A 21,936-nucleotide genomic window follows, 5' to 3' on the forward strand; every position below is an offset into this window, starting at 1 on the left:
ATTTCCAATGTGGTTTGAGTCCTGTTCCTGAATTCTCTACCTACTTCTATATCTTCAAGGTTTTTACCCAATTTGTCTTCAAATAGATTTAGTGTTTCTGTTTTAATATTTATATCTTTGATCCATTTAGATTTTGTTTTAGTACATGGTGATAGGCATGGGTCTAGTTTTAGTTTTCGGCATATGGAGAGCCAGTTTTTCCAACACCATTTATTAAAGAGACTGTCGTTCTTCCAGTGAACATGTTTGGCCCCTTTATCAAAGATAAGGTGATTGAGTGTGTTTGTACTTGTGGTTGTATCTTCTAATCTATTCCAGTTTATCTTCAGCTCTGTTTTGGTTCCAGTACCATGTTGATTTTACTACAGTTACTTTGTAGTATTACTTCAAGTCAGGGATTGTGATGCCTCCTGCCTTGCCTTTGCTGCTTAGAACTGTCCTTGCTATCCTAGGTCTCTTCTTGCTCCAGATGAATTTTAGAAGTGATTTCTCAAGATCTATGAGGTATGTTGATGGTACTTTTATTGGGATTTCATTGAATCTGTATAACAGTTTTGGGAGAATGGCCATTTTCACAATATTTATTCTTCCTATCCATGAGCAAGGGATGTCTTTCCATTTTCTGAGATCATCTTCAGTTTCATTTTTCAGCGTATTATAATTTTCCCTGTATAGGTCTTTCACTTCTTTCGTGAGAGTAATTCCTAAGTATTTCATTTTTTTGGTTGCTAGTGTGAAGGGTGTGGCTTCTCTTATTTCTCTCTCTGTGATGTTGTTGTTAGTGTATAGGACTGCTATTGATTTTTGTGTTGATTTTGTATCCAGCTACATTACTGAATTTATTTATTATATCTGGGAGTCTTTCAATGGAGCTTTGGGGATCTTCTATGTAGAGTATCATGTCATCTGCAAATAATGATAATTTAACTTCTTTTTTTCCTATCTTTACACCTTTTATTTCTCTCTCTTGTCTAATTGCTCTGGCTTTTATTTCCAGTACTATATTAAATTAGGAGTGGTGATAAGGGACATCCTTGTCTTCGGCCATTTAGTATGATATTGGTTGTTGGTTTGTCATGGATGGCCTTTATTATATTGAGGTAAAGACCATCCATTCCAATTTTCTGCAAGGTTTTTATCATAACTGAATGCTGGACTTTATCAAAAGCTTTTTCTGCATCTATAGCAATGATCATGTGATTCTTACTTTTGGCTCTATTGATATAGTGGATTACATTTATTGATTTACGTATATTGAAACACCCCTGCATGCCTGGGATGAATCCTACTTGATCATGGTGTATGATTTTCCTGATGATTTCCTGCATCCTATTTGCCAATATTTTATTGAGGATTTTTGCATCTGTGTTCATTAGGGAGATTCGTCCATAGTTCTCTTTTTCAGGTGTATCCTTCTCAAGTTTTGGGGCTAGAGTAATATTTGCTTCTAGGAACGATTTAGGAAGCACTGCTTCTCTTTCAGTTCCATTGAAGAGTTTGAGGAGTGTTGGCATTAGGTCTTCTTTGTATTTCTTGTAGAATTCTGCAGTGAATCCATCTGGGCCTGAGCTCTTCTTTGTAGGTAAAGATTTAATTATGCTTTCAATTTCATTAATAGAAGTTGGGTTATTCAGCAATTTTACATCTTCCTGACCCACCTTTGGTACTTCACATGCTTCTAGGAACCTGTCTGTTTACTCTGTGTTGTCGAACCTTTGAGAGTAGAGGTTTTCGAAATAGGTGTTGATGATCTGTATTTCTATAGAGTTGTAGTGATTTCGCCTTTTTCATGCCTTATTGCATGAATTTGAGCTTTTTCTTCCCTTTTTAAAGATAAGATTGGCTAGGGGCTTATCGATTTTATTTAGTCTTTCAAAGAACCAACTCTTTGATTGATTTTTTTGGATTGTTTTTTTAGTCGCTATTGCATTGATTTCTGCTCTGATTTTTATAATTTCTTCTCTTCTTTTGGCTCTGTGCTTGACTCGCTCTTATTTCTATAGATGTTTGAGGTGTAACTTCAGGTTATTTATTTCTATTCATTCTGTTTTCCTGATGTGTGAACTCAGTGCAATAAATTTTCCTCTGAGGACAGCTTTCATTGCATCCCACAAATTCCCATAAGTTGTATTTGTGTTTTCATTTGTTGTAGGTATTGTTTAATTTCTTCTTTAATTTCCTCTATGACCCACTGATTACTCAAGAGTGTGTTATTCAGTTTCCATGTGCTTGGGGGATTTTTGCAGTATCTTTTATCATTAATTTCTAATTTCATAGCGCTATGATCCAATAGCATACAAGGGATAATTTCAACCCTTTTGCATTTATTTAAATATGTTCTGTGAGTTAATATATGGTCTGTTTTAGAGAATGACCCATGTACTGCTGAGAAGATTGTGTATTCTATTGTTGTTGTTGGGTGGAATACTCTGTATATGTCTATCAAGTCCATTTGTTCACAGGTGTGATTCAGTTCTTTGCTGATTTTCTGTCTGGTTGATCTGTTCATTGGTGTCAATGGTGTGTTAAGATCTGTTAGAATTTTGTTACTGCTAATTTGGTTTTTCATTTCTGTTAATACTTGTTTTATATAACTGGGTGCTCTGGAATTTGGTGCATATATATTTAAGATAGTTATATCTTCGCTTGTAGTTTTCCCTTAACCAGTATGTAGTGACCTTTTTTATCCATTCTGATCATTATTGGCTTGAAGTTCACATTGTCTGCAAACAGAATAGCTACCCCCACTTTTTTTTTTGTTCCTGTTGCATGAAGTATTGTTTTCCATCCTTTGACTTTTAATCTGTGAGTTTCGTTTTGGATTAGATGGCATTCTTAGAGACAGCTTATGATTGGATTTTGTTTCTTGATCCATTATACCAGTCTTTTTCTTTTAATTGGTGCACTGAGACCTTTTACATTAATGGTTATAGCTGTTATATGTTGGTTTATTGTTGACATGTTATCTTTCTGCAGTTGCATCTTTATCTTTCTTCTCTGTTTAATTGTCTGCTTTGTTTAGTGGTTTTTTCCTAAATGTATCTAGGCTGTCTTTCAGTGTTCTTTGCAGGGTTGGCTTGGTGATCATGAAGTTTTTCAGGTGTTCTTTATCATGGAAGTATCTTATTTCTCCATCAATTTTGAAGGACAGTTTTGCAGGGTCCATCAGCCTAGGTTGGAAATCATTTTCCTTTAGTATCTGAAATACTTTACTCCATGCTCTCCTTACTTTATTGTTTGTGCTGAGAAGTCTGCTGTAATTCTGATAGATTTTCCTTTATAGGTGATCTATCTTTTCTCTCTGACAGCTTTTAATATTCTATTCTTTGATTTCTGTGATGGCCATTATTATATGTCTGGGTGTAGTTTTATTTTGGTTATGGCTATTTGGAGTTCTATATCTTCATTTATCTTGATATCAGTTTTCAATCTCAAGTTTGGGAAATTTTCAGCTATTACTTCTCTAAATATCCTCTTGACGTCCTTTATATTGTCCCCTTCTTTTTCATTTGTGCCTCTCAACCTTATGTTGTTCCTCTTTATGTCATCTTGCATGTGTTCAGTTGTTATTTCCTGATTTTTTGTTATTTTTAAAAGATCTTTCCTTTCCTGTTCACTGGCTGCAATCTTGTCTTCGGGGTCTGAAATTCTATCTTCACATTCATTGAGGTGGTTTTTACAACTTTTGATGGAGTTTTTGATTTCTTGTATATCTCTTTGCGTCTGCTTTATATATTCTGTTTGTTTCTTATATTATTCATCCAGGGATTCTATCTTTTTGTTTAGTTCCTCCAATTTTTTAACTCTGTCTTCTTTAGATATGTTCAGCATCTGCTTCATTTCTTTTCTTATTTCTTCTTTTACCTGCGAGATTATTTCTGGTTTGAATTCCTTTAAGGCTTCCCAGAGTTGCTTCTTTATTTTGGTTACTATTATTTCAAGTATTTCAGGTATGTGGCATATATTTTCTTCTATGTACAAGGTTCCTAGGGTTTCTTGGGATGGGCTGGATGTTTGAAATTGCATGTTGGTCTTTCCGTTAGGTCTGAGAGAAGGGAGAGGCGGAAAGAGAAGTCCGTGGGAGGAATGGAGCGGACGGCCATGAAAGTAGTGGTCAGCGGTGGCTTTATTCCGGGAATGCGGGGAGGGGGCCCCCCGCCGCCGGCCCGGGGCGCAGCATCTCTGCACCGAGCCCGGGGCCAGGCTGTGGTCTCTCCGGGAACACGGGGAGTGGAGACTGGCGCGCTGGCCGGCGCTGGCCACTGGAATCTAGCGAGCTCTCTCTCTCTCTGGCGAACTCCCTCTGGCGAACTCCCTCGGACACGTGGCGTGGGGGAATCTAAATAGCCTAAGCTTAGGGCAGTGCCCCAAAGGCCATTAGAGATGCACAGGTATCTCATTGGCGCACAGGTCCTTAAGGATGGGGATATAGGGTTACAATCAAGTGCATAGGGGGCAGGGGGGAGGAGTTTAGCTGCAGCCTTTTCTGGTTACAGTGTTCCATCTGGGCCGGCAACTCTTTCACTTTATTTTGTCATTTTCCTATATTTTTGAGCTTCCAGTGTTGTTCCAAGCTTCCCATGGGTGTGTTGGAAATTGTCTCTTATGTTCTGGACTCCTGGGACTCCTCTGGTAGTGTAGCTCCCTCCTTGGGCAGCGAAGCCCCTGGATTAAGGCAAGATTGCCAGGCTCCTCTCAGGTAGACCTCAAGCCTCTGTAAGATATACAGCTCCCTGCTGTGGCAGCAAAGCTTCCCTCCTCAGCAGGGCTGCTCCCTCCTCCAGGCAGTGGCAGTAGTGTTGGAGCTGTTTCCCACAGCTTAGCCCAGTGCCTTCCTTCAGGTTGGGCAGCTGCTGTGTGCCCTCCGGTTAGAGAGGGTGGTCGGCAAGGCTGGAACGGGGTCCCGCTGCTCGGCCCACCTCACTCTTCTCGGCAGGAGCTGCGGTGTGGCCCCCAGGGTAGAGAGAGAGGACCGCTAGCCTGGGCACAGGGTCCCGTGGCTAGGCCCACCTCACTGTTCCTTGCAGGAAGGTGCAGTGTGGCCCCCAGGTAAGAGAGAGAGGTCTGCCAGGCTGGGCCAGGGTTCCACGGCTCGGCCCACCTCACTGTTCCTGACAGGAAGCTGTGGCCTGTCCAATAATCTTAAAGGATGGTCTATTTACAGTCCTGTTTTTGTTTGTTTGCTTTGTTTTTTGATGAAAATATTTCCATTATTTGAAAAATTTAGTTACTAGTTGGGAAATGTTGAGTAAAAATCTAATTCTTTATAGTTACAACTAAGTCATGGACTATTGGAATAGGAAAATATAGACATTTTTAAATTCATTCCCTTCATTTTATAGATGAGAAATTTCAATCTAGTTAAGAGGTGAATAAGATTATATAAGTTTTTCAGATCTTTGCTTTTAAGATAGTTCTTATGATTCCTCCTAATTTTACCTATATGTTAAACGTTCCTATTTTTTAAAAAAATTGTTTCTTGTGTGAATGATATTTATTGTAAACCTAAATATTGTGTACAGTCATCCAAGTATTATAATCGTTTTTCTAATTTTCCTCACAATCCAAAAAGTTATATTTGTAATCCATTGAGATGTTACTGGAATCCCAGCAAGTTAATTCCAGTCTAGGGCCACCAATGCAATCCATGGTAAGAGTAGACACCAAGACATATTCCAAGTGAAGGGCAGCCAAGGGGGGCCTAAGTCTAATCCCCATGAGGATGTGTGGACAAAGGCCCTGATCTTAGGCCTCTCTCAAAATGTATTATCTTGTGTAGAAGGGTGTGGCTCAGGGATGAGTTCAGTGAGGATGGTAGGGAACTATGTGAGTAACTTGAGCTGGCTAACTAGGTGGGGAGAAAAGCATCTCTGCAAAATGCAGAGATAAAGATATGCAGAAGGATCAATTTGCATAATTCAATTAAGGTAGCAACTGGATTGTTTTTGGTAGCTGTGGCTTCAGTTTCTGATATGTAAATGTCTGCGCTCTAGGGAGTCATAACCTTGAGGCTTATACCCAGTTGACATTCCTGGAGCTAATGGCTCTAGCATCCCGATGTGTTCATATCCTAACATCCCAGTTGTACTCATATCTTTTACAGAGAGCACTATAGGAGGAAATAGGAGACTGTCTGATGGCTTTAGAGATTACTAATCAGTACTTCATCCAGCCTTATTTTCAATGCTTAGAGCCAATTGAAGAAAGAAGGAAATACCATAGCCAGCTCTCCACATATCAGTATAAGGAAATAGGTCTCCATATAATCAAAATTGCAGCAGTTGTTCTGCATTCAAGGGGAGACACTGCCATAGTCTCCCACATCATTTAGGCTTTCCGTCATTCTTGTAACCTTACTTAGACATCATACCAGTTGTATATTTCCTCCTTTAAAGTGTAGCACAGATTTGGGGATGACAATGTGCAGTGTGTATACCATTATTACTCTCTGAATGATGTACTTTAAATTTTTATTGTAGTGTAAAAACAAAAATGTAGGGGCTGGGTATTTAGCTCAGTGGCATAAGTACCTGCCTTGCAAGCATGCAGTCTAGAGTTCAATCCCAGGTTCCTCCACCCTGCCAAAAAAAAGGAGAACAGAGAATTGAACTGCCAAATGACAGACATTATCTGTCCAGTGCAGTCTTTCTTTAATTTAGTTATTACACTTCTGTTAATATAGAATGAAGTTGTTACATATTTTAATAATTTAGTTATTATATTTCATGAAGTTGTTACATATTTTTATTTTCAGGTTTTTCATTACAGTATGGCCAGATCAGAGGAAGCATTTTTTAGATAAGAGGCATATCTGAAATCATAGAATAGAATAGTGCAGAATCATACTGATTCAAGAATTATTTTTCAACTCTGAATATTTATATGATGATATCATTATTAACCTATTTGCTTTGAGACCATTTTCTGGAAAAATAAAACAGCATTTGTAATAATAGATATTTTGTTCTTACATACCTTGATTTGATTTGTTAATTAATATGTATCAACATTTTGTACATTTGCTGTTCAAATTTTTAGGTAGACTAGCTTGTGGACCATTGTGCACAGAATTATAAAGATAGTCTTTATCTGGTTTTATGTAAAGCTTATTTATCGAAAGGTGACAAAAGTTTTTCTTTCTCAAGGAAAACTAATCATACTCTTGAGTTAAACAATAGTCTAACTTGGAAACCAAGAGCATGTTGCTTCCTCTTCTTCTACCCTATAGGAGGAAAAGAGGAGGGCACATATTGAGCTGCACCATATTGTTAAAGGAAAACAAAATTGCTGAGTGAAGAAATCAGTTTTTCTTGCAATTTAGACACCAGTACTTGTTCTTGGCACAATGCAAGAGTTTTAAAGGAAATATCTTGAAGAATATAGATCAGAAGCAATAAATATTGACTTTCTTTGTTGTTCTTACCACACTTCACATGATGTTAAAATTATCTTGTTACATTAATGCATTAAGATGGCCATACCTACTCAGTATAATGTATAGAAAATTTGCCATTTACCAGTATTTTAGGTATTTGGCCTTTGAAAACTTTTGTTTCCCTATACTGTCCTTTTTGTACCTCAGCTTCATATCTATGAAGTGAGAATAACAAGAGTATAGAATGGTCTGCAGCTTCCCAGTTATCCCATAGAGAAGTCTTCTGTCTCTCTTCTTGTAGTGCTTCAAAACTATTTCTAGTGCTGATTTGTGTAAAAAATGGTCACATGTATGTATTTTATGCCCCTACTAGATTATAATTTTAGGTGAGGTGCTTGCTGATTTTTTTGTCTTTTCGTTTTTACATAATTCCTGATCCAGTGTTGAATACAATTAAATATTTTCTGTAATATTTTAGTGGATTTTTAATTTTTCAGCTGTACTGCAAATTAAACCAGGCTTTGAGCATGCTAGCAAGTACTCTTCCATGTAGCTATAACCCCCAGTGCTGTGTCCTTCTTTAAGTCATGATTTTATCTCCATCTTTTTCTGACAAAATGGTTGAAATTTGTTTAAGTTTGTGGATTAACCTGAACAAGAAATAAGTAGGGGAAAGAAAAGAATGTAATAAGTGTACTTGACCTAGAAGAGCTGAGTTAGGAAATACAAGAAATGAAAAATTATGTGAATGATTTAATGCTTTAAGAGTCTGAGGGAAAGATCTGAACAACAAGAATCTTAGATACAAGTGAAAAATGGCTTGATTAGGTATAGTAACTGTGTTGAAGAAGATCAAAATTAGAAAAGATGGGGCAATGAAAGGTCCATTGACCTAATGAATCTTCAAATCATAGGACTTCTCAAAAATGTCCAGTAGATAAGTAGTGATATTTCCCAGTGCTCTGAGTATGGAAGCTTCACAAAGAAAGTATAATGGTTGAGCACATGTTGCTTTGAAATCAAATAACCTAGATTTGTAACCTATAAGCTGTTTGAATTTCTCCAATTAATTTTGTTTAGATTCAGTTTTCCCTTCAGAAAAATGAGTTTTACTACTTCCCACAGGATTTTTATAAATATTAGTTGATGAAATGTGTGTCACTATAATTATTCAGTAAATATTGTTGCTTGTGCCTTCATTTTATTTATAGGGATAAAGTTAAATGGTGTACTGGGGAAGAGTAGTGATGATGAACCTATGTGCCTGAAAGAGTTTTTGGCATGGTTAGAAGACAGAATATAAAATAAAGTGGCCTTTATTTTAAGGATGTAAAGAGAAACTCCATGACCGCTGGGGGCCTGGCTTTCTGTTTCTCTCCGCATCCTTAGAGTAAAGCCCACTTTACTTTATATTCTGTCTTCTAACTGCATGTCAAAAATTCTATCAGTGCCATGGCCTTTTTGTAATCACTGAAAGCTCTAAATAGTTCACCATCACTGGGTAGCAGAATATGATTAGATCTACTGTGTCTGAGAGTTGAGTGACACGGAAGAGAATAAAGTATTACAGTGCATTTACAGCGCTGCTTTCCAGGACAGTATGTCATTTGCTACATGGTTTAACCTGTGTCATCCACTATTTGGGGGTCTGATTGATTTTGATATGTGTAGGAAAAGAGGCTTGTTATTTAGTTAGGATAGCTAAGCAGAGAAGTTATTGTTAGCCTTGTCACCTTTGGCTTCCTTTCTTCCTTCATCTACCTCTTGCTAATCCCTTTGGTTGGAAAGATGTTGACCTTAGTTAATGTGCTTACCCCAAGGGGTGTGAGAAACATACTTATCTTTTGTTTTACTGTTACCTTAATCACCCACACACAACCTTTTTTTGGTATATGGGCTGCCAAAATGAGAACTGACAGAAAACCTTTTGAGCAGCACTCAAATGGAGCAATGTTTCAGAGTTTATATGTGGATAACCTTGAGATTTAGATAAGAGAAAAACAATGAAACCACAGGAAAGTAATCAGGCATATAATTGAATAGGTGGAATAAATTTATTAAATCTGTTTTAGGAAAACAATAATTCTTAAGAAATAAAACATAGCTAGAGTAAGGGCTGGGGATATAGCTCAGCATCACAGTGTCTGCTTGGCAAGTGCAAGGTCATGAGTTCAATTCTCAGTACCCCCCCAAAAAAGATAGCTAAGATACTTATACTACTGATTTCTCTTAGTTCATTGAAAAGAATGGTTTGTGCTTATATCATTTGATCAATTTTTCATGCCTATATCTTGTAATCTGATCAACTACTTTGAAGAAAACAACATGCAATATATTAACCTATTACCTTGTTTTGAAATTCTGTGTCATTGTTTTTTTTTCTCTTTAAAATTAAAAAAAGGAGGAAAAAGAAATAAATTAGCCTGTTTCACTATTCCATAATCAGGGTGGGAACAAGGAAGAGGCTAATGCATGGGTTTGTATAGACTTATGTGAACACAAACAAGGATTGCCTCTAATAGGGAAATTTTCAATGAGTAAGAAAAAACTTCTTCTTAGTTACTTTCAGAAAAATCAAAAACCTTTTCTTAGATCTCCTGTGATACAGATGTGTCAATTCATTCATCTTGTATGAATTGTGATAGATAGCAATATTCCAAACCACCAACCAACAAGGATTTTGGGGTATGAGATTAAAATCTAATATATGCTACATGGTGAGGTATAATTCTATTGTTGATCAAAGGTGAACACACATATTTAGCATCAGGCTCATATTGGAAAAGATTAATGTTCTGTCCCCCTAAAGCAGAGACTGTAATCACAGTATCTCTAGATTAAAGCAGATATAAAGGTCATCAAGTTCAGTGCCTCATCTACTTTGTGAATCATCTCTCCAATCTCTCTACCAAGTTGTCGGCATCCTAGTCTTGAAGTGTGTCAGTAATGGAGAACTTACCCTTACTGCAGATAGTTCATGTCATCTGTAGGCTGATCTAGTTATTATAAAATCTTCCTTATTTAATAATGTAGTCTTAAATTCTCATTCACAAGGCAGTCATTCAGATGAGGAAAAGATGGCCCCACCCCCTAAGTTTTCTCTAACCCTATGCCTTCAAGCCATATATGCTTTTCAACTATTCCTTTGGTACTGAGTTGCACTTCCTATTGTGTATTGTGGTCATAATTTTGTAGCTGTAGTTTTACATATCCCCTGAATTATGAGTCCCTAGTGGTCATGTTTTCTTTGTATCAGACATTACAATACAATACAATAGTGTTTAGCAATGCAATAATGTGTTTAGCAATACAATAATGACAGAGGTAGATATAGACTTTGACTTCATAGAATTGGAAACCTACTGTGAGATACAAACATACTGCTATTTTAATGTTATTATGTTGTTATTAATTCAATAAATACTTACTGAGCACCTATCATGATGAGCATCTATGGCAGGAGCAGAGGCAATAACAATGCTTTGAGATAGTTATACTTAAGTTCCAAAGCCTATCACTTTTTGGAGCCCTTGCAAAGCCCTTTAGCTAATATCCTGTTTGTAATTTTGTATTCTTTTCCTTAAAGAGAGCTCTTGAATTTGCCTGTATTTAAAGTCTTAACAGAGCTTGCATCCACTCTGGCTAGGAAGAAAGCAATGTTTATATTTTCTGCTACAATTCTGATGGGAGCAGGTGTGAAATGAGGGGTGAGTGGTGGAAGCAGGTGACAATTTGAACAACCATATCTAGAATATGCCAGGTGGAAGTAACTACAGAGGAAAATTAAAGCAAGGAAATGGATATAAAAAAGAGTAGTATTGTAGTGTGGGGTGGGGCAGGAGCAGAGGAAGAAGCACCCCTTCTGTGCAGTTAGCTCTCTGTGACTTCACGTCAGTAGAAAACTAGAGATAGAAAGGTTAAGGAAAGGAAGACAGTTTATTGGATATCTCTTTGGAAATGGGAGGGAAAAAATGGAGAAAACTACTCTGCTAAAGAGTAGAGGGTTCCAGAGTGATGGAGGACCCGAGAACCCTTTGTTTTGAACTGCTTTGTATCGGGAGTTTAGAAGTTTGCTTGGTTATTAAATGTTGCTCTTGTCTTATTAAATGCTTCCTTCTGTAAAGCTATAACTCTTTCTAGTCAGAATTAACCAAAAAGCTTACTGATGCCTATATCTTAGTTTTTCTAAGCCTCACTATCTTCCCCTTTCCCTACAGTATGATGTTGTGGTCTTATTTATGTGGTCAAGAAAACACTTTCTGATAAAAGACCTAGAGGAACTGAAGGAGAAAATCTTGCAGTTAAGAAAACAAAGCTGTTAAACAAACAGTTAAGAAAAGAAGTTCAAACAAACAGTTAAGAAAAGAAAGCTGTGAAGATGGTGGATCAATAAGCAGCAAAATAAAGAGCCTTTCTGAGAGAAACAGCTCAGATGCTGGAATAAAACATCCTGGAGAAGACCGAATGGAAGGAGATAGATCCTCTCGACCCAGGAAGAATCTAAAGGGAAAAAGAAAGAATAAAAAAGAAAAGAAAATCATGGATGGAAGGCTGTAGCCAGAGGTACTCTGACCTGAACTGGTCCCATTGTGTGTGAAACGCAGCTGCTAGAATCCGAAGTTCTCAGGTTGCCATGAATTTGTGAGTTGGCCAGCCTGAGGGTTGGGTGGGGGGGGGTTTACGGAGGGGAGTGGTGGAGCAGAGAACAGCACTCAGCTCAGAGATCTGTCCTAGCTCCCAGTGAGTGTGGGGAACTCAGTCCTTCTGCAAGAGTGGGCAGATGACTGGGTGACATTTTGGAGTCAGGCAGGATATACCCAGAACAAGAACTACAGCAGCTTCAGTCAGCCACTCCTAGTGCAGAGCACATTGGTGAGAATTGCATGGGTGGAGTCCTGCCCCTGTGTGCTATCCAATAGCCATGGACAAGGTATCCCTGAAGCTATACCTAACTAGCCTGGTCCACGTGGCACACATTAATTTGGTGAAGGTTCCCAGCTTGGAAGGAAGGAGCCAGCTTGCCCCATCCCTGGTAGTACTTCAGTGGTCATCAGCAGACAGGGAAGGATATCAATTGCTAGCCAGCATACTTTAGATTAATTGTAGCCAATATAGAATGAGCCAGGGACCCCCATTATCCACTCTTCTAGAAGAAATAAGACACATGACAAGAGGAAGAAACAAAAGAAAGTCTTCAGGCCCCAACCCAAACAGTACTGGCCCAGGAGAAGTAAACACAAAAGAGATCAGGGGTTGCACACCTGTAGTTTCATAAAAAGCAGCAACTGATATAAAGAATTATCTTCATGACATTGTAAAAGAACTAAAAACAAATTACAATACAAGTAAAGAAAGATATAAAAAATAATAAAAGAAATACTAAGTACCTCTCAAGAAGACACAGATGGAAGAATAGAGGGGCATAGAAAAAAGGAGAGAAACTTTTGATGAAGAATATAAAAAAATGAGAATACATGAAACACATTCAAAGAGACTACTAGGGAATTAAAAACTCCATTGAAAGCTGGCAAAACTGCTTGAAAGAAACTAAAGATAGACTATCAAACCTTGAAGATAGGTTTGCAGCTTGTGATCATGAAAAAAAGATCTCTTAAAAATAACAAGGAACCAGGAAGTAACAATACAAAGGCTAGAAGATGACAAGAGGATCTATAACTTAACAATAAAAAATGTGACTGAAGAAGTAGGGATAAACACAAATGAAATATAAAGGCTATTTACAGAAGTAAAGAAAACTTCCCAAGCATAGGAAAAGGAAATGATATCAATATATATGAGGCATACAGAACTTCAGTCAACTGTAACCAAAATAGATCCACACTCAGACATATAGTAATCAAGATCCCAGAAATTGAACACAAAAACAGAATATTAAAAGCTGTCAGAGAAAATAAACAGATCACCTATAAAGGAAAACCCATCAGAATCATGACAGACTTTTTTGACACAAAGCATCAAATCAAGAAGACCTTGGAGTGAATTAAGCCAAGCGCAGAAAGAAAATAGCCTCCAACCCAGATTGATGTCTCTCAAAATTAATGGAGAAACAAGATGCTTCCATGACAAACAGGAACTGGGGGAGTTTGTGACCACCAATCTAACCCCACAAAAACACTGACGGGTATTCTGAAAAGAGAAAAAGAGACCATGGTTTCAAGAACAGTGACAGAGGAGGCTTACTGAACAGGGTAGACAGTGGAATGAAGGGGAAAAATAGACAACCAATGACAGAAAAATAGCATGGTAGAGATAAGGCAGAGAAGATTCGTCATAATTGCTAACATGGATGGCCTCAACACACTAATAAAAAGAAATACAAGCACAGTGAATCAGGAGATTGGGTCCATCAAGATGCTCTATATAAGAAATATATTTAAACTGAAAGAAGATTTATGGACTGAAAGTCAAAGATGAGAAAATAGGGGCCTGGGGATTTAGCTCAGCAGCATAAGCACCTGCCTTGCAAGCAGGCAGTTGTGAGTTCGATCCCCGGTACTGATAAAAAAAAAAAAAAAAAACAAAGATGAGAAAATAATTCTCTATGTGACAGGGAACCAGATAAAAGTGGGGGTAGCTCGCCCATCAGCTGCAGATTGGTTGGAAATACATAACATTTTTATACAATGGAGAACTATTCAGCTATAAGGATGGAAAACCTTCAGGCTCTTGTAGGTAAATGGATACAATTTGAGACCAAGCTCAGGGGTAAAGAAGTTCAGAACCACTTATGTAAATAGTGAGTTGCTTCCCTAATCTAAAAACTAAAGGACTTAGTAGGATACAACCTGGCAATGTCAAGGGGGAAGAATTGTCTAAACGAGGAAGGCAGAGGGACATTGGTAATCCTGTATCATGATTTGAAACCCATGTTTCTTTCATCGCCCTGTTTAGTTTGATTATATTCTGTTCCAGTTTGTCTACTTGTACTAGATTTGAGGACATAAACAGCTATTCCAAAGATAGTAGGAAATTACAGTAATGATTTTTAATTTCCTATTAACTTAACCTGAAACTGTACTGTTTTCACTGCCTTGTTTCGACTGATTTTATTTGAATATGTCTTGTTCTTTTTTTTTATTTAAAGAAAAGGAAACAAAAAATACATGGAGATTAAAAAAAGGGAAGAAATAATGCAAAATTACATACAAACAAACGGTAAGAAATTGCTGGTTGATAATTTACACATTGTCATCTTAGAAATAGCTGTTCAGGTCATAGAATTAAAGTATTTAGAATGGGGACAGCTATCACAAAGAGAATGAGAGATGCGATGGTAGTTACTATTGTCTTCCCTAATTTGGAACTTGAGGACCTAAAAAGACTTCATCAACCTGCAATGATTTGATTAGTTCTATAATATGCAATAAGTATATAAAGTGGGTGAAGATAGGGACAACTATTTGTAAGAAACTAGAGACAGTTAGATAATGAAGATCTCCAGTGGACTTGCTTTGAAATCTGTATTTCTTTAAATTGTTTTTTTTAAATGTTCTATTCTGTTTTGATATGTTTAATCTTACCCTCTTTGAGATGTAAAACAAATGTGTAGGAATATGTCTTGTTCTATCGCTGTCTTGTCTTGATTGATTTTATTTGAATCTGTTATGTTCTATAGTCTGAGAGTATAGACAACTACTCTGAAGATAAATAAGATTCACTATGATACCCATTCTGGTTTGACTATTACCTTCTTTTGAAGTCCTATAGTGTCTCCAATGTTTTGTTTTTATTGATTTTGTTCCATAGTGCTACGTTCAATTTTTTTGGACCTGATGATATGGGCAATTCTATTGACAATAACAAGAAACATCATGGCAGCCATTGTAGATCACCTTGTATTGTGGTTTTAAATGATATACTATGTCCACCTTATTGTTTTGAATGACCCCATTTTTTTTTCTCATTTCATTTTATTCTTTTCAAAATAAAAATTAAAAAAAGAAAACAAAGTGGAGAAAATAGCATGTGCACAGATACTGAGTCTACACTGTGTGTTGGGTACTTTAGGAATGTCAGAGAGGCCATTGTAGCAGAACAGTTGTAACAAATCAGTCCTCAGATCATGATGGTTCCTTGGTCCTTTTGTCAACTCATTCTTTCACACATGCCACTTTATCTATTCAATTATAATTTTTTACCTTTGTGAAGGACTTTACATTTGTTTATATTAGGTTGCATTGTGTTGTATTGTAGGCAATATGGTTTATTAACTTTTTATTTTGACCACTGAAATATTAGTGTTATGATTTGAATCTTCATTTTTTTATATTTTGTTGTTGTTTTATTTTTGGGACAGTGTCTCACTATGTAGTTTAGGCTGGCCTTAAATGCACTATTTATGTAGCTCAAACTGACCTTAAATTCACCAAATTCTCCTGGCTCAGCCTGAGTACTGAGATTACAGGCCTGTATCACACCTACCACCTATGATTTGATTCTTAAGTGTCACTCAGAGGATTATGCCTTAAAGTTGTGGTCCCAGGCCAAAGGCACTATTGGGAAATAGGTGAACTCTTAAGAGATTATTAGTAGCAAGTGAACTCATTGTGGATGTACCCTTTTAGGATATATTGAGACTCTGACCCTTCCTCCTTCCTCTCACCTTTCCTCCTCTCCCCCTCATCCTTGGCTGCCATGAGGTAAGGAATTCCTCCACCACCAGCTTCCCACCATGAGTGCTTTGCTATAGGCCCAAAAGAAATGGATTAAAATCTCTGAAACAATGAACCAAGAAAAATACATCTTTGTTTCTTTTCCTCAGCTATTTGGTCACAGTAGCTACCCCTCTATGCATCATACCATTCACATATAATCAACATGCTTCTTTTTTGCTGCTTAAAACATCAGTGGATCTTGAAGGAGGGAGGATCTTTTGGTTAGGGACCATAGATTGGAATTTAATCTGTAAATAAGTATTCAGATATGGTCTTTGAAATAGTTACCAGTTTACTTGGCTCTAGATTGTGGTACATTAATTTTTACTCTTTCTGTAAGGGTATTGGTAAACACCATCAAATCAAATCAGGATATAAAAACAATTATAGAATTCATCTGATAACTTTTGTGTCAAAAAGATAATGTGATAGCTCAGAGTTTTCATTAACTTTATCATGATATTCACAATGTACAATTATATTACATGGTAGAAAAATTGACATTTGTATGTATTGCTTATATTTTATTACAAATTAATTTTTATATATGGGTAATAAAATCCACCCATGCCTTTCAAAAAATAGTAATACAATGAGTACTTTATAAGCTTATCCAACTTTGTCCAGGTTTTTGATGTTTTTGAAAACTAGAGCATAATATAACCAGGAGATTGACATTGCTACAGTCCACCCATTCTATTCAGACTTAGCTAGATTTCCTTGTAACTGTGTATGTGTATTTGCATGTTTATGTTTAGATCTGCACAAGATGATGATCATTTGTATTTGTATACATATTCACTACCCCAGTCAAGATTAGAATAGTCCCAACCCTGTAAGGATCCTTCATATTGCATTGTCCACACTCACTGCTCTGTTTTACATGCTTACTTAAATTTCTAATCCCTCACAACCACTAATCTCCTGTTTCTAATGTCATATATCATATCTAGCTGGGAATAAACAGTATGCAGACTTTCACTATTTATATTTTTTACTCAAATAGTACCCTTGAGAAACATCCAGGTATTTTATGTATTACTAGCTTGTTCCTTTCTGTTGCTGGATACCATTTTGTGATATGAATGAGCCACAGTTTGTTTATCTAGTTACCTGTTGAAGGACATATGGGCTGATTTTGGTTTATGACAATTACAAAATAGAGCTACAATGAACATTCATGTAGAAATTTTTTTGTGGATGTAAATTTTCCATTTTTCTTGGACAAATGCCCAAGAGTACAGTTATTGAACTGTATATAATTGTGTTTAGTATTTTTAATGAAAGTGCCAAATGTTTCCAAAGTGGTTGTACTATTTTACAATTCCACCAGGAATGTATGAATGATTCTGCTTCTTCACATTCTTGACAGAATATGGCACTGTCACCATTTTCAATTTAATTTTTATGATGGAAGAAAGCCCTCTTGTTTATTTGACTAAACAAAAATAAAATAAGCTGCATAGGTACCATTTTGAAGTCCAAAGAGACACGAACTTTGTTTTTGAGGGTTTAGTAGCTAATACAGCATCTCCTTGCTGCTGTAGTCTACATTGATGCATTCACAAGCCTATTAGCTCACATAGCTTTTTTCAAACACTTTCCCATTGGTTCCTTATACTCATTGCCCATCATGCCCACAGCCAATTTTTAATTTGGGACATTTGGAAATTTATATTTATATTGGTGAGTGTGGTATTTTAATCTCTCTAATGACAAGTGATACTGAACATCTTTCATGTATATACTTGCCATTTGTATATCCCCTTTAGTTAAAATCTCTTTATGTCTTTGTATATTTTCTAAACTCATTGTTTCTTTTTTTAAATAAAAAAACAGAAAAAGGGTAGAGATAATATATAATTTCAAAAAAATAAACAGTAAGAAATCACTATTTGATAATTACATATTTTCTTCTTAAAAATAGTTGTTCAAGTTACAAAAGTATACAAAGGAGACATTCAAATGGTGAGACTGCAAAAAGTTCTGTTCAAGTATACAACAAAAACTTAGTAATATGGTTATCAATCCTACATACTTAAACGTACATACAGTTATATCCTTTAGAGCACTTTCTTTTCCTCTCCTTTTTACAATAGCAATTACACATTTTGGGTTTTATTACTCCTACATTTCTTACTACTTTTTACACTAGAGACACAATGTGATATTTATAAATATGCTTCTTAATTATTTCACTAAGGAGGATAGGCTCAAGTTGTCTCCATTTGCCTATGAAGGCCTCAAGATCATCCTTTTTATAGCTGAGTAATATTCCATTGTATAAAAATACCACATCTTTTTCATACACTCTGCGGTTGATGGGCATCTTGGTTGTTTCCAAGATTTAGCTATTACAAATTGTGCTGCTATGAGCATGGGTGCACATATATCACTGTGATATGACATTTTCAGTTTTTCTGGGAAAATACCGAAGAGGGTAAAAGCTGGGTTGAATGGAACTTCCAATCCTAGTCTTCTGAGAATTCTCCATGCTGATTTCCTTACTGGTTGCACCAGCTCACACTCCCTCCAACAGTGGAGCAGTGTTCCTTATTCCCCACAGCCTCACCAACATTTGTTATATGTTGATTTCTTGATGACAGCTATTCTTTCCAGAATGAGATGTAATCTCAATGCTGTTTTAATTTGCATTTCTCAAATGACAGGTGATGGTGAACATGTTTTCATAGATTTATTTGCCATATGCGTATCTTCATCTGAGAAATGTGTGTTCATCTCCAATGCCCATTTTTGGAAAGGGTCTTTGAATTTGGGGGCTTTAAGTTTTTCAGTTCTTTATATTTTCTGGATATAAGTTCTTTGTCTGAAAGATTGCTGGCTAAAATTCTTTCCCATTCTGTGAGTTTTCTTTTCACTCTGTTGGTGATTTCTTTTGAAGTGCAGAAACTTTTCAATAATATGAGATCCCAGTTGTTGATTCTTTGAAGTGTTTCCTGTGTGGTTTGTGATTTGTTCATGAATTCTCTGCTTACCCCTATGTCTCCAACACTTCTACCTTCCTTGTCTTCCAGTAGATTTAGTGTTTCTGTTTTAATATTTAGGTCTTTGATCCATTTAGACTTTAGTTTTGTGCACGGTGATAGGCATGGATCTAGTTTCAGTCTTGGGCATGTGGCAAGCCAATTTTTCCAACACATTTATTAAAGAGGTTATCCTTCTTCCACTGAACATGTTTAGCCTCTTTGTCAAATATCAGATGGCAGAGTGTATTTGTAGTTGTGTTTGCATCTTCTAATCTGTTCCATTGATCCTCAGATCTATTTCTTTGCCACTACCATGCTGATTTTATCACTGTGGCTTTGTAGTATAGTTTCAAGTCAGGAATTGAGATGCCTCCTTCCTTGCCTTTGTTTCCCAGAATTGCCTTTGCTATTCTGGATTTCTTCTGTTCCCAAATGAATTTTAGGAATGTTTTCTCTAGATCTGTGAGGTATGTTAATAATAAATATATATGCACAAAATATATATGCACAAAACTATATAAGACAGATACTAATGGACATTATAAAACAAATACACAAGAACACAACTATAACAGGGAACCCTAATACCCCATTGTCACAAAGAGATAGATGAACTGGACAAAGCATAGATCAACTAGGCAAAAAATTAATAGAACTGAATCATAACTGTGAATAATTGAACTTAGATGTTTAAAGAGTGTTCTACCCAACCACATTAGAATACACATTCTTCTGAGATGTGCATGAGACATTCTCCAAAATAGACCATATATTATCCCATAAAACATTCTTAAGTAACTGCAAAGGTATTGAAATTATCCCATGCATAATATCTGACCATAGCGCACTGAAATCATAAATTAATGGCGAAAGAAATCACAAACCCTGCATAAATACAATGAAATTATATAACAACCTTTCGAGCAACCAGTGGGCTACAGAAATAAAGCAATATCTACAGTTCAATGAAAATGTGGAAACAACGTACTGTAATCTGTGGGATTCACTGAAAGTGGTCTTAAGAGGGAAATATATAGCAATAAGTTGTCATATCAAGAAAACAGAATGAGCACAAATAAACAACCTAATGCTTAATCTCAAGCTTCTAGAAAAAGAAGAGCAAGTTAAACCCAAAGCTCACAGAAGACAGGAAATTTTAAAGATTAGAGCAGAAATCAATGTAATTAAAACTGAAAAAATACAAAGAATTAGTAAGTCAAAAAGCTGGTTTTTTGAGAAAATCAACAAAATTGACAAACCTCTAGCTAACCTGATAAAGAAAAAGAAAAAAACCCAAATTCACTCAATAAGGACTGAAAAGGCGTAAATTACTACAGACCCCAATGGAAATTCAAAAGACCGTGAACACCTACTTTGAAAATCTCTACTCACATAGAGTAAAGAAATGCACAGATTTCTACTATGAACTACCAAAGCTCATCAAAGAAGATATAGCAATTTTGAGTAACCCAGTATCAGCTATTGAAATTGAAAATGTAATTAAAAACTTACCAACAAAGAAAAGCCTAAGTCCTGATGGATTCACGGCTGAATTCTCCAAGAAATTTAGAGAAGATTTGATGCCAATACTCCTTTAACTCTTCAATGAAATTGAAAAAGAAGCAATCCTTCCTAAATCATTCCTGGAGGCAAGTATTACTCATACCAAAACCAGAGAAAGACCCAACCCAAAAGGAGAACTATAGGCCAAACTCATTGTTTCTTAATGTTGAATTTTTGGAGCTCTTTAGGTAATCTATATAAAATTTTTTCTTCAGATATATAACATGTAAATAGTCTCCTAATCTTTATACTTACCTTTTCATTATATTAGTGTAGGCTTTTGAATTTTCCTGAGGTTCAAATGATAAATATTTTTGTTTAATGGATGATATTATTAGTGCCAAGTATAAGAACTCTGCCTATCCACAGGTATCAAAGATTTTTTTTTGTATTTTTAACTTAAAATTTTCATTCTTGAATTTTATATCTTTGATTTGTTTTAAGTTAGATTTTATTTTTTATTTGAAGAAAGACAAAACAGGGGCTGGGTATTTAGCTCAGCGGCATAAGCGCCTTCCTTGCAAGCAGGCAGTCATGAGTTCGATCCCTGGTACCAATAAAAAGGAAAAAGACCAAAAAAAAAAAAAAAAAGACAAAACAAAGTAGAAAATGGACAGAAGTAGTACATACTTCCAAAGAAAACAAATAGACAGTAATAAATCACTAGCTGATATATACGTATTGTCCCCCTATAAATAGTTGTTCGAGGTACACAAATGGAATGTATAAATGGGATTTCAACCAGGGAGACTGCAAACAGTTCTGTTCAATATCCAACAAAAACTAAGTATTGTGGCTATCAATCCTATACTCTTAGACATATACGCATTTATCCATATCTTCATTTATGCTGAGACCTAACACAACTTATTAGATTAAAATCTTTCTGAACAAAGATTAATAATATTGCTGGATTTCACATCATAACACTCCAGAATCAGGATTGGGTACTTCAGTGACACTTTCTTTCCTTCAAAGTTTTTGTTTATTTCATCATATGTCATCAGATCAGTTCCCATAAACTGTTTATAGGTTTTATGCAAGCATGAGTCTTAACATGTATTTCTATCCTTTCTATATTAGAGGAAGAAATATAACAAAGCAGGACAGGGCTAAACTATTTCCTATAGACATATAAAACTAAAAACACATATAAATCTGCTGTATAAGGAGTTCTACCCTGGTCACTGTGCTGTTTCTTGTTATCATCAACCAAATTGTCTATATCATCAGATAAAGTATATTGAACAAATCAGTACATAACAGAATTAACAGAAATACAACTTTGTAAATAGTGTAGAGCTACAAAACAGATAGTAATCAAATTAGAATGGAT

At 36.0% G+C, this 21,936-nt stretch overlaps 1 protein-coding gene and 1 pseudogene across 7 annotated transcripts in view; both read left to right on the forward strand.

Moving 5' to 3' along the window:
* LOC111757138 (calcyclin-binding protein-like) overlaps positions 1-11,938 on the forward strand; it is a 48,687-nt pseudogene extending 36,749 nt beyond the window's left edge.
* Eda (ectodysplasin A) overlaps positions 1-21,936 on the forward strand; it is a 583,517-nt gene that overhangs the window by 133,221 nt on the left and 428,360 nt on the right. The window lies entirely within an intron of this gene.

The sequence above is a fragment of the Cavia porcellus genome, unplaced genomic scaffold, assembly GCF_034190915.1.
Source record: "Cavia porcellus strain 051 isolate PalLab524CR breed Dunkin Hartley unplaced genomic scaffold, mCavPor4.1 scaffold_3, whole genome shotgun sequence".
NCBI classification, from domain to species: Eukaryota; Metazoa; Chordata; class Mammalia; order Rodentia; family Caviidae; genus Cavia; species Cavia porcellus.